Genomic DNA, 11,862 nt, shown 5'->3' with positions numbered 1-11,862 from the left:
GTCAGAGAATCAGTCCCCTGCTCTACCTGGGCAGATCATGTCTCCCCTTGGACCTCAGTTAGTTCAGCTGGAGGAGAGAGGTGGGAGAAGGGTTGAAGAATTACAAACTCTAAATGATCAAAGGAAAACGTGTTCCATAACTTTCATAGTCAAAGAATCAAAAATAGGACATCTGAGGGTTTCACCCACGCAGATATATACTCACACACCCACACACCCATGCACTCTCGTGTATACGCACCCACTCACACAGACACACTCACCTGCACGCATACTTGGAAGCACACATTCACACGCAGACACACCTATACTCATACTCGCAAACAGACACACAGGCACACACATACACTCATACTCGCAAACACACACACACACACATACACACACACACACACACACACACACTCACACAGACACCCCCACCCCCAGGATCCCTAGGAGGGCCAGCTGCCCCTTTTCCCGGGGGCGCCCCCAGCCCCTCCTCTCGGCGCCGCCCCGCCCCCTCCCCTGCACCCCCGCGGGGTACGGGCTTGGGCGGTGTGGCCGGGGCTGCGGCGGCGGCGGCGGCTGCGCAGAGCGCGGGGACTGCGGCAGGGCGGGGCGGGGCGGGCACTGCGGCGGGGCGGGGCGGGGCGGGGCGGGCACTGCGGCGGCGGGCGCGGCGCGGGCAGGAGGATGCGGGCGGCGGCGGGGCGGGCGGGCACTGCGGCGGCGGGGCCGGGGCCGGGGCCGGCGGCAGCGGCAGCCGCGGCGCCGAGAGGATGAGGCGGGCGGCGGCGCGGCGGCGGCGCGGCGGGGGCCTCCCGGGGCTGCTGCTGCTGCTGCTGGGCCTCCTGCTGCCGGCGGCGCGGCGGGCGGGCGCCGGGGACGCGCAGGTGCCGCTGCTGCTGTGGTCCAGCTCCCCGGGCCGGCGGGCCTGGGCGCCGGGCCCCCACGAGGGCCGCGTCCTGGGCCGGCCCGAGCTCTACGCCTGCCTGGACCCGCTGCTGGAGGAGGCGCCGCGCACGGTGCTGCTGCTGCTGCAGGAGCAGCTGCGGCTGGAGGACTTCACGGCCTTCGGGGCGGCGCCGGGCCGGGGCTCGGGCAGCGCCTTCCCCAACCTGCAGCGGGCGCTGGCCGGGGCGGCCTCCTCCCTGGTGCTGCCCGCGGTGGGCTGGTCCGCCGCCGCCACCCTGACCTCCTACCTGGCCCGCAAGCTGGGCACGGGGCCCCTCCACGCCGACCAGGCCTCCTTCGGGGCGCTGGAGCTGGGCGCCCCCCGCCCGCTGCTGCTGCTGCTGCGCATCCCCTCGGCGGCGGCCGGGCCCGGCCGGGGGGCCCCCAAGGAAGCGCTGGCCGGCCAGGACCAGGTCCTGGGGCGCGTGCTGAGCCGGCTGCAGGCGGCGGGGGAGCCCTACACCGCCCTGCTCACGGCGCTGCGCCCCCCCAGGACGGCCCGAGACCTGTCCCGGGCGGCCGGGGGCCTGGGGCAGCAGCCGCAGGCCCGGGGCCAGGGGTCCCAGCCGGCCTGGCCGCCCGTGAGCTACAGCGACACGGCCCCCCGAATCCTCTTCTGGGCCCGGCACTTCTCCGTGAGCTACCGGGGCCGCGCGCAAGACCTCACGGCCCTCACCTTCGGGGCCCCCGAGCTCAATCTGACGGGCTCCAGCTGGAACGACTCGGCGGCCCGGCTGGTCCTCACCTACGGCGACCTCTTCGGCCCCTTCCTGAGGCTGAGGTTCAACATGGTCAGCCACTTCTACCCGGGCTCCCACCGGAGCTGGTTCACCATGGAGGGGCTGGAGATCCAGACCCACAACTCCTCGGCCGCCTTCAGCGCCGTACAGGTCATGGCGCCCAGCACCCACTCCTACCACTGTCAGTATGTCAGCAGCGACCCCGCCAAGTGGGGCCTCCTGATGCCCCACGACGTTCGCTCGCCCTGGAGCGTGACTCTCCAGGATTTCCAGATCCAGGCTTTCAATGTGTCTGGTGGCAGCTTTGCAGGGGCCAGCGACTGTGCAGCCTTCTTCTCCCCGGCTATCTGGATGGGGCTGGTCTCTTCTCTCTTCATGCTCTTCTGCATCACTTTCGGGGTCCACATAATCTTTAAACTCAAGTCCCTGAACCGCTTTGATGAGTACAAAGGGGACCCCCTCTTTGAGCCCCTTATGGACTGATGCTGGGGAAAGATTGTAGGTCTAGTGTGGGTCTCTTTTCCTTGTCCTGTTACCTTGTCCCGAAGACCTGCAAAGAGCCTCTGGTTTCCTTTTGTTCTTCCGTAGTATCTAGGGTCCCTCCCCCGTGTATGTTATTCTGCCTAGCTCCTCACTTCTCCCTTCTGATTTAGCAAGCATTTATGAGGTGCTTCCTTTGTGCTTGGTGCTGGGGACATGAAAAGAAAAAATGGAGGAGACTGGGAGGGAGAGTGTTGTTGCCTGCCCATTTGGGAAGCATCTGTAGGCAGGGTTCATAGATCTAGAACTGAGAGGGACCTTGCAAGCCATCTAATCTGACTCCCTCATTTCACAGATGAGGAAAAAAATACCCAAAGAAATTAGGTGGCATCCCAAGGTCATTTACCTAACAAGTGACAAAAAGAAATCTGACTCCAAATAACTAATTTTTCCACTGCAAAATTTTGACTTTGTTTTGCCTTCCCTTCCTAATCACTGCCCATAACAAATATCCCCCCCACCACCACCACCACTGGAAATCCAGTAGGACAAAGAGGAATGTAGAAGACAGTTTGGCTCTGAGTCTTGGAAATACTTAATACAATGAGTCCCTACTGGAGTGGAGAAGGGAGACAACAGTTAATGTTCTATTCCAATTCCCTCAACCAAATCTTGGTTCAATGAAGATTGTTTTAGCAATATATAAAGAGGAATTCCTCATTTAGAGGATGGGGGTTGCAGGAGATACCAAAGTTATTGAAAATCCCTTTCCCTTCCATGCCCACTGCCTGTTCTCATACATTCCTCCCAAAATCACTGACTGGGAAGTCATGGATTTCTTTCCCTAAAAGACTGATCAGCAAAAACTGGATTACCACTTATTGGCTACAGTGTTAGGGAGATAATTGTTCAGGGTTTAGATTTAAACAGATTATTTCTCTTCCAACTCTAAGATCCTGTGATACTATCAAGAGGAGTTATGGAGTGGCAGATAGCCTGCCTGCTTATGAGAGTTTTGTGGGCTGGCTTCTGGTCATATGAATGAGGACTTTGCATGATAGATGACTTCTTTCCATAGGACCTGTATTTAATCTTGTATGGACTGATTTATATATTTGGTCTCCAACAAGTTCTAATAATTTCTCCCGCAGCACTTAGTATAGTGAATGATAAATAGGTAGGATTTGATAAATGCTTTTTTTTAAATTATATAAAAATTCCCCTTCTTATCTGCTGAGCCATAAGAGCTCAGAAGACTAGGGTAGACACAAGGGCTTTCTTCCTTCCTGGCTGTGAATCATAAAGAATGATTCCAGTTGGGTCCCCAGCGTTGGGTGAGAGAGGGGGCAAATTACCCCCTCTCTCACCCGGCCCCCATGCGGTCAATGACCGTCCTTATTTTTGTAGTTCTTACTTAATCTTTGTTGAGTGAATATTCCCTGGTGCATGTGTCCAGGACAGAGTGTGCTTATGAATTCCTAAAGTCTGAAGATTACCAGAAATACATGAGTGTGGCTGTTTATTTTTTCATAAGACAGAAGTGGTTCATCACTTGGAAAGTTTTGTATCAGAGTTTGGGCAAAGATAAGAAGTCTGGTCCTTGTTACCAACCAAAGAAGGGCTAGGAATGGTTGGAAAGTGTTAGGATTCTGTGAAACATAAGACACTGTGTATCAGTTTAGCACAAATGTTTTCTATTCTGCTGAAACTTAAATGTTGGCTTCTTAACTTAATGCAACTAGTTTTAACGTAAATCCTGTGATTCCTTTTATAGGTTTAAACTATTCTGTGACTGTTGTGATTTTTTTTTCATGTTCAGGAATACTTTCAGAATAAGAATAAACTATTTGTTTCATACGTGATAATGGCTTCTACAATGATTATTAGAGGATGGGGGTTCTCTCATCTTTGAAAAACCTCGGTGTGTAAGCCATAAATTAAGGATCCCCCTTGTAAAGGGAGGGGTGGGATCTAGGATTATGAATCCGAGAGGGGAGTGCAACGAACAGCCCAACACTCCTTAGGGTCTAAGCTATGACTAGGGAGAGTTCTTCCCAGTGCCAGCTGAGGCATTACGTCATCCCCAAGACGAAGGGGCGGGGGGAGAACAGTCCCGGCTCTTCGTGACGTCACGGGGCGGGGCATCCGCTCCTCAGCTGCGGCTGAAAGCGTGTGCTCGGCCTCTGACCCTCCCGGGCCACCCGGGGAGGAGGTGAGTTGTGGCGGGCTGCTGTTGCTAGGCAGAAGAGCCTCCTCCGAGGAACCCCGCCCCAGAAGCCCCTCCCCTTGGGTAAGGCTGCGGAGCCTCCGCCGTCTCCATGGCGACGGAGCGTGGGAGGGTCGCGGACGGCGGCCGGCGAGGCTCAGATTTCCTCCAGGTCCAGAAGGCCGGGATGCCGGCCCTTTAAGGAATCACCACCTCCCAGGAGGCCTTGCGCCACCATCCCGAGGCCGAGGCGCGCCTGCGCGGGACTTCGCGCTCGGGGCCAAGGCGGGAAACGTGTCTTCGTGTTCCGGCTGCTCGGCCCAAACCAAACCAGAGACATTCCCCTCTGAAAGGCGCCCGGTCCTTCAGGCCCCCCCCCGAGGAGAATAACTGCCCGCCTCCCTCCCTTCCAGGACCCACCCGCCATCTGTCCTCCTGTTCCCCCCGGACCTCGTGGGGCGGGCCCCCCCAACCCTCTTCCCTCCTGCCCCTAAGAGAAGAGCCCACCTGGAATGTACCCAGCTTCTAGTCTACGTCCCATTCTCCACCACTGACATAAGTGGAAGACCCAGAAGCCACCCTTTTCCGAAAAACCTCAGGCGCTTATTCACCTCCCTGAATCTGTTTCCCATCCCCACCGCCCCATGACTGCCAGCACCTCCTCACTCTTCACAACTGAGGAGTGGGACAGGATTTGTCAGGAAGCACAGAAGGCAGGCCTTGGTCCAGGGGGTGGCCCAGGGGAAGAACAGAGATCAGGTCGAGGGTTTGTTCCCTTCTACTCGCCCTCAGTGGGACCCTAACTCCTACCGGGGCAAACAGCTTTCACCATTACCTCCTTCTGGACCCCAAGGCTGCTGCCTGTAAATCCACCAACCTGTCCAAAGTCTCAGAAGTCTTCCGGGGTCCCCAAGAATCCCCTGAGACATTTCTTGAACCCTTTACAAGGCATACCACACATACACTCCTATTGAACCTGAAGCTCCTGAAAATTCCCGAGCTTTGAATGTTGCTTTTGTAGCTCAATCTGCCCCTGATGTCCATAAAAAAACTCCAGAAACAGGAGGGGTTTGAAGGCATGACTATGTCCCAATTGGTTGAAATTGCCCAAAAGGTCTTCAGTACCCACAACAACCCCACTGGTAAGACTGACAAGCATTTGGCCAAGGTTTTAGTGGCTGCCCTCAAAGATTCCCCTTCCTGTGCCCCTCCAAAAGGACCATGCAGGTCACATTTCCCTTTAGGTAAAGACCAGTGTGCTTATTGGAAGAAAAAATTGCAAGGCCCTGGAAGAATGAGTGCCCAAACAAGAAGGACCAAGGGAGGACAACTCCCATAGTCCTATCCATGGAGGACTGACAGGGCCCTGGCTTGAACTGGTGGCCCTGACTCAGGCCCTTCACCTTACAAAAGACCGTGCTATGAATATTTTGACGGATAGTCACTATGCTTTTGTTACTGGTCATGACCATGCTGCACTTTATCATGAATATGGCTTGCTTACCTGTGCTGGAAAAGAATAAGGAGGAAATCCTGGCTCAAGTCCATCTGGCTCCCCTCCCAGTTAACTCCCGGTTAACTGCCATTCGCTATCTTGGGCATCAGTCTAGAAATTCCCCTAAGGCTCTTGACAACCGTACCACAGATGCTGTGGCCAGGGCAGTGGCCACCCCTGACTGCTTAGCCCCTGTATTCCCAGACCCCATCCCACTACCCTGCCACCAGATCCCATCTATTCCCTTTGGAAGATTCCTTTGCTAGATCAAAAGCGGGGACACAGGAGCAAGGGGGGTGGTGGACATTTCCAGATGGAAGGTTCCTCATTCCAGAAGCATTAGGAAGAGAAATAGTAAAACACCTACATCAAACACCCATCTAGGAACAGATGGCCCTAATTTTGAGAGATAGGTACCTTGTTCCACAGTTAGGTAACATATCAGACACAGTTGTTGTGTAACATGTGCCCAAGTAAAGGCAAAACAGGAAAAGTCAGCTCCTCTGGGAATAAGACTCAGGGGAGAATACCTAGGAGAGAGTTGGGAGGTAGACTTCACTGAAGTGAAACCACCAGCAGCAGTTCAGATACCTCTTGGTTTTTATTAACACTTTCTCAGGATGAGTTGAGGCTTTCTCCACAAAACAAGAAACAGCCATAGTAGTGGTTAAAAAGATTTTGAATGAACTTCCTCAATTTGGCCTCCCTGTAGGAACAGGATCAGACAACGGTCCAGCATTTACAGCCAAAATTTCTCAAGGAATAGCTAGGTCCCTGGGATGTGAATGGAAGTTACACTGTGTTTATAAGGCCCCAGAGCTCTGGCCAGGTTGAACAAACTAATAGAACCTTGAAGGAATATTTGACTAAATTAGTGATGGAAATGAGGGAGAATTGGGTCATACTCCTTCTATTGGCCCTCTTAAGAAGTGGGTATACTCCAAATCGTATCAGACTCTATCCATTCAAAATCATATATGGAAGACCACCTCCTGTCCTTCGGGAAGAATTGAAGGCTGAGGCTATTAATTCATCCTTAATTAAGTTCTTGTAGGGGCTTCAGGAGACACAGACCAAGCTCCAGAGATCTGTTCGAGACTCTTTAACTTTCCCTTCATCTGAACTCATACATCGCTTCCAGCCAGGGGATTCAGTACTGGTTAAGAAATTCATGGCATCTTGGATTTGAACTTTGTCATCCTGACCACTCCAAACACTGTAAAGGTAGACTCTATTCCAATATGGTTGCATCATACTTGGGTGAAGCCAAACACATCTGACCAATGAGAGGTGGAACCTGGTGTCAATTCACTCAAATTAAAGCTTACTCAGCTGTCCTCCTAATGTTCTGTTGTACCACCATCTTCTCAAACCCCCACGCCCCCAAAGAAAAGAACACATGGACTATTAAGAAGGGTGACCAAGTATTATGGACCTTCTGGACTGAGGAAGACTCTTGGACTGAGGCTCGAGACCTCAGTGATGGACAGTTTTTTAGATTGGATTTGTGTTCCCTGTTCCCCATTCCATAGGATGGGCATCCCCCTGTTCTACCCCTGATTCAGGTATACTGGTTTGCCCAGATGGGGGAAAGGCTGGGTGTTCCCCTTCCTGCCCCAAGTGTGAATGTGTCATGGCATTCCACATGTCCTTTCCTACAGGAAAATGCCTAGAGTGGAACTGTAGTATGGGTAACTATATGTACTCGAGCCTGGGGGGCCCTGGGATCCCAGGTGGGAATGACCCTTACATTAGGATCCAGAAATCCCCTGAAAATTCAACTATCTTGTTTCTCTCTGTTCTACAACCCTCCAGCCCCTTTTGGCATACCCCTCATGTGTGGGGATTAAACTTAGACATGGGGGGCACAATAGGTGCTACCATTATCCTAACTATCACCAAGGAAATTTCTAAACCTACCTACCACCCCATGGAGCACCTGGGGAATTTGGCCATTCCAGAACCTGTACGCCCCCCCCAGTTTACCTAAGCTGCCTTCCCATCCCCCATCAAGACCCCCATTCCCTCTTGCAGACCATAATACAAGAGCTGGACCCCCAGTTCCTTCTGATTCAGGGCTACCACTCCTTAGTTTATTATCAGTAGTCCATCGAGCTATTAATGTGTCTCGACCTGAACTAGGAAAAGGTTGTTGGTTATGCATGAAGGCCCAGCTGCTCTACCAAATAGGCCTTGCTGTACCTGACCATGTTACTGGTACTTCAGATGCTGCCACTTGTTCCTGGGAACAGCCCCAGCTTACATTAGGGGATGTTCAAGGCTCAGGTACCTGCCTGGTGACGACCTCCACTCCTGAATCTCCCTTGTACCCATCTCAATGCAGCTCCCCTATAATAGTCACAACCCCTGAACAAAGCCCCTATTACTATGTTGCTCCTGGAGGAACCTGGTTCCCCTGTCTAGATGGCCTTATGCATATCGGCCCAAGTCTTCTTAGCACAGGATAAGCCACTCTGCATCCTAGTGGCCATCCTCCCTCCGGTCTCCCTGCTACCTGAAACTTATGGGTTGCAGTACTTCTTTTCCTCCCACTGGCCAGGCCCCCACAAACGAGCAGTACCTGTCCCAATCCCCCTATTGGAGGGGTTAGGTCTGGTGGGCTCCACAGTGGATGGAAATGCTGCCCTTACCCATAGCAAGTCAAGCTACCAGGAGTTGAGTGCACAAGTAGGCTTGGAAAGCAGCCACCTAGAACATTCTGGTTCCCACTTGGAGAGACAGGTTAACTCTGACAGAAATGGTCCTCCAGCATCAAAGTGGTCTGGATCCCCTCTTCCTCAAGCAGGAAGGTTTGTGTGCTGCTCTTGGTGAATCCTGCTGCTTTTATGTCAACAATTCCGAAGTGATCAGAGAGGGACTTTCCCGAATCAGGAAGAACCTAGAAGCTAGGGAAAGGGGAAGTTCTAGAAACTCGTACCAGAGCCTCTTCCAAACATCTCCGTGGCTGACTATTCTGGTCACTGCACTTATCTGCTCTCTCTTACTCCTAACCCTTGCCCTGACTGTAGGTCCCTATCTATTCTCCCAGTTCATACATCTTGTGCAATCCCTAGCATCAATTCCGTGAAACTCCTCCTCATTAGAGACCCCCCAAGTACCACATCATCTTGTGAAAATTTAGAATTAAGGGTTTGATTATCCCCCAAAAAAGTGGGGAATGAAGTGGTGAACTTTATATAACTCCTGTATGGATGTGACAGAAGGGAGTCCTTGAAACTTCTGGGTCACTTCCTGGAAACTCCCTGTGGTCTTGTACCATCTGTGCCTAAGTCTTGAGAACATCCTGAGAGGAAGGCATGCCTTATTCAAAGTAACAACCCTGATCACAAGATGTACCATCAATCTTTTGTTCTCCAACTCACTAACCTTTGTTTGTCCTGCTTCTGTAACTCCCACTTATACTATAGAGCCCGCCTCTCTGTGATTTTAGCCTTTATGAACTCAACTCTCCCTTTGTTCCGGGTTGCTCAATTTGGGTTGGTATGAGCCCCATGCAGTCACCGGCAATAAACTCTAACCTAAAACTCTGTTGGTCTGGGTCTCACATCTAATGTGAGACCATGACTGCCCTTGTAACACACCATTCTCTGATCTTTTGCCTTTCTCCTGTAAAGCCATGAATGGCACTCGGGCTTGATGGACAGGACACTGAGTTTGGAATCAGAGGATGAATTCTGCAATCAAATTCCTGGGAGACCTTGGTCTAGTGTCATTTTTCCCATTTGATCCCAGTTTTCCTACCTTACCTAACCTTTTGAGAAGATAAAAAAACCATCATTAATATGTATAGTCATTCTAAATAAAATCTCTTCATTTTCTGTGTCAAAAAGATAAAACATGCTTCCTTCTATTCTCTTAAGGTCAACAGTTTTCTTACAGAGGTTGATAATCTATTTCATCATGAGTTCTTGGAATTGTGATTATTCATTGTGTTGATTAGAAATACTAAGTTTTTAAAAGTTCATCATCTATATACAGTGGAGTTGTTATTGAATAATTGCTTTCCTGGTTCTTCTTATATCATTCTGTATTAGTTTAATTTAGGTTTTCTCCATAACCATCTCCTTCATCTTTTCTTTCAGCACAATCTGATTCCATTATATTCATTCACCATAACACATTCGATTCTTACTCAACTGATGAACATTCACTCAATATTCACTTCTTTGCTACCAGAAAAAGAACTACTATAAATATTGCTTTGCAAAGGGTCTTTTCCCCATCTCTTTTTGATTTTTGAGATTGTGGATAACAGAGATATTATTCGGGTGAAGGACCATGCTCACTTTCAGAGCTTTTTGGCCCTATTTCTGAATTTCTTATCAGAATTGCCCAATTCATAAGGCAACCAATATTTTTCTCCTAACCCCCAACATTTCTCAGTTTCCCTTTTCTGTAAACCTGGCCAATCTTGTAAGTGTAAAATGGTATTTCGGAATTCATTTCCAGTGATCTGTTTTTTTCAGGCATTGGATTTCTTCATCTAAAACTTTCCTTATTTATTCCCAATTTCTCAATGGGAGAATGGTGCTGATTCTGGAAATTTGACTCCTTTCTTTATATACTTAAGAAATGAGAGCTTTATCAGTGACACTGCTAAATGTATTTTATCTCATTCTCCTGAGTTTCAAAAAAGAATCAGTTCTGAATACACTGGCTGATTTTGGATACCCCCGTGGTAGCCATCACTTTATGACCTCTTTTGGCTTTTCTTGCCAAAGATATTGGAGTAGTTTGCCATATCCTTCTCCAGGTCATTTTACAGATGGGAAAACTGAGGCAAACAGGGTTTACTGACTGCTCCATAGTCACACAGGTAGAATATCTAAGTCTACCTTCTACTATGCTACACATTTCCTATCTATAAGAAAAACTGCTTTTCAAGTTGTATTTTCATCCAAAACAATCCTATTGGGACTTAAAGGTGGAATATCAAAGACAAAACTGGGTGACAAAGGAGATCAAGCTTCCAGCTATCAATCCCTAATCCTCTGTTCTGCTCACAACAATCAGGCCTTCCCACCTTCCCCTCTTTCCTAGTGAAGTGACCTTCCACCCTCAAACTTCTCCATGCCTATACTTAGCGTCCTTCCAGGATGCCAGATGGAAAGAGGCTCCATTTCTTATGGCCACTCCCAGCATTAATGAGAAGAGGCTGTGCTAGTGTATCAAAGTCTTTAAAAGCCTTACAGAAGAATTTTCTATATAGAGGAGTTATTTATTGTCCGAAAGGCTATTAGAAGGAAACCGAAGAAGAAATAGGGCTCCACTAAGCTGTCTGTGGACCTCTAAAACCCTGCAGTGCAACAGGTTTGCCAAGGATTCTGGAATAAAGAAAGCCATGTTTCTGGGGCTACATATCACATAGCAACTGGTCCCTCCCTGCACCCATGGGAAGGAAGGTGGAAGGGCACTATGCAGGTGGGTATTGTGAGACTCAGAGAACTGAAGACCTTGGGCCAGAGCCAGTGTAGCAGGAAGGCAGGTCTGGTCCTCCTTCTTACCCCTAGCATTGCTCATTGACTTCCTGGTCACATCTCTAGGTGACTAGTGCACTGCATTTTATTTGAAAAAGTTGCTGTGATAAAAAAAATTTGCTAGGATCTGGCAAAGTATGTAAACATCTGGGAAATATTTTCTGTGGAGGCAGAAAAACAAAGGGGAGCTCCAATATCTTTGGCACTTGTAAAGCCTAACAGTGATCTTATGGAAAGTCTTTCCTGACTTTATATTCACTTTTCATTACAGGAACTCCATTTTTTCTTTACAGGAACTCCACCTAGAATCCCCTGGTGCATGGCCAAGACCTGGCAGTGAGTGGGATCATTGCCTTGTCCTCAGCAACAAGGGCTGAGGTCAGAACAAGATTCTGCATCAGGCCAGGTGGGGAGTACTGTCTGGTCCTATGATGGAGTTATGCCAGTCCAGGGTTATTGGTCTTGTTTGTTGGTCCTTTACTTCTGCCCATGACTTCAGGGCTGCCA

At 50.2% G+C, this 11,862-nt stretch overlaps 1 pseudogene; it reads left to right on the top strand.

The window, feature by feature from the left end:
• Positions 1–761: 761 nt before the first annotated feature.
• On the top strand, positions 762–4,040 carry LOC141508343 (V-type proton ATPase subunit S1 pseudogene; annotated as a pseudogene).
• Positions 4,041–11,862: the final 7,822 nt, after the last annotated feature.

This window comes from Macrotis lagotis, chromosome 1, assembly GCF_037893015.1.
Source record: "Macrotis lagotis isolate mMagLag1 chromosome 1, bilby.v1.9.chrom.fasta, whole genome shotgun sequence".
NCBI classification, from domain to species: Eukaryota; Metazoa; Chordata; class Mammalia; order Peramelemorphia; family Peramelidae; genus Macrotis; species Macrotis lagotis.
Note: the sequence above shows the minus strand (reverse complement) of the source record. Positions and strands in the feature narration are given on the sequence as shown.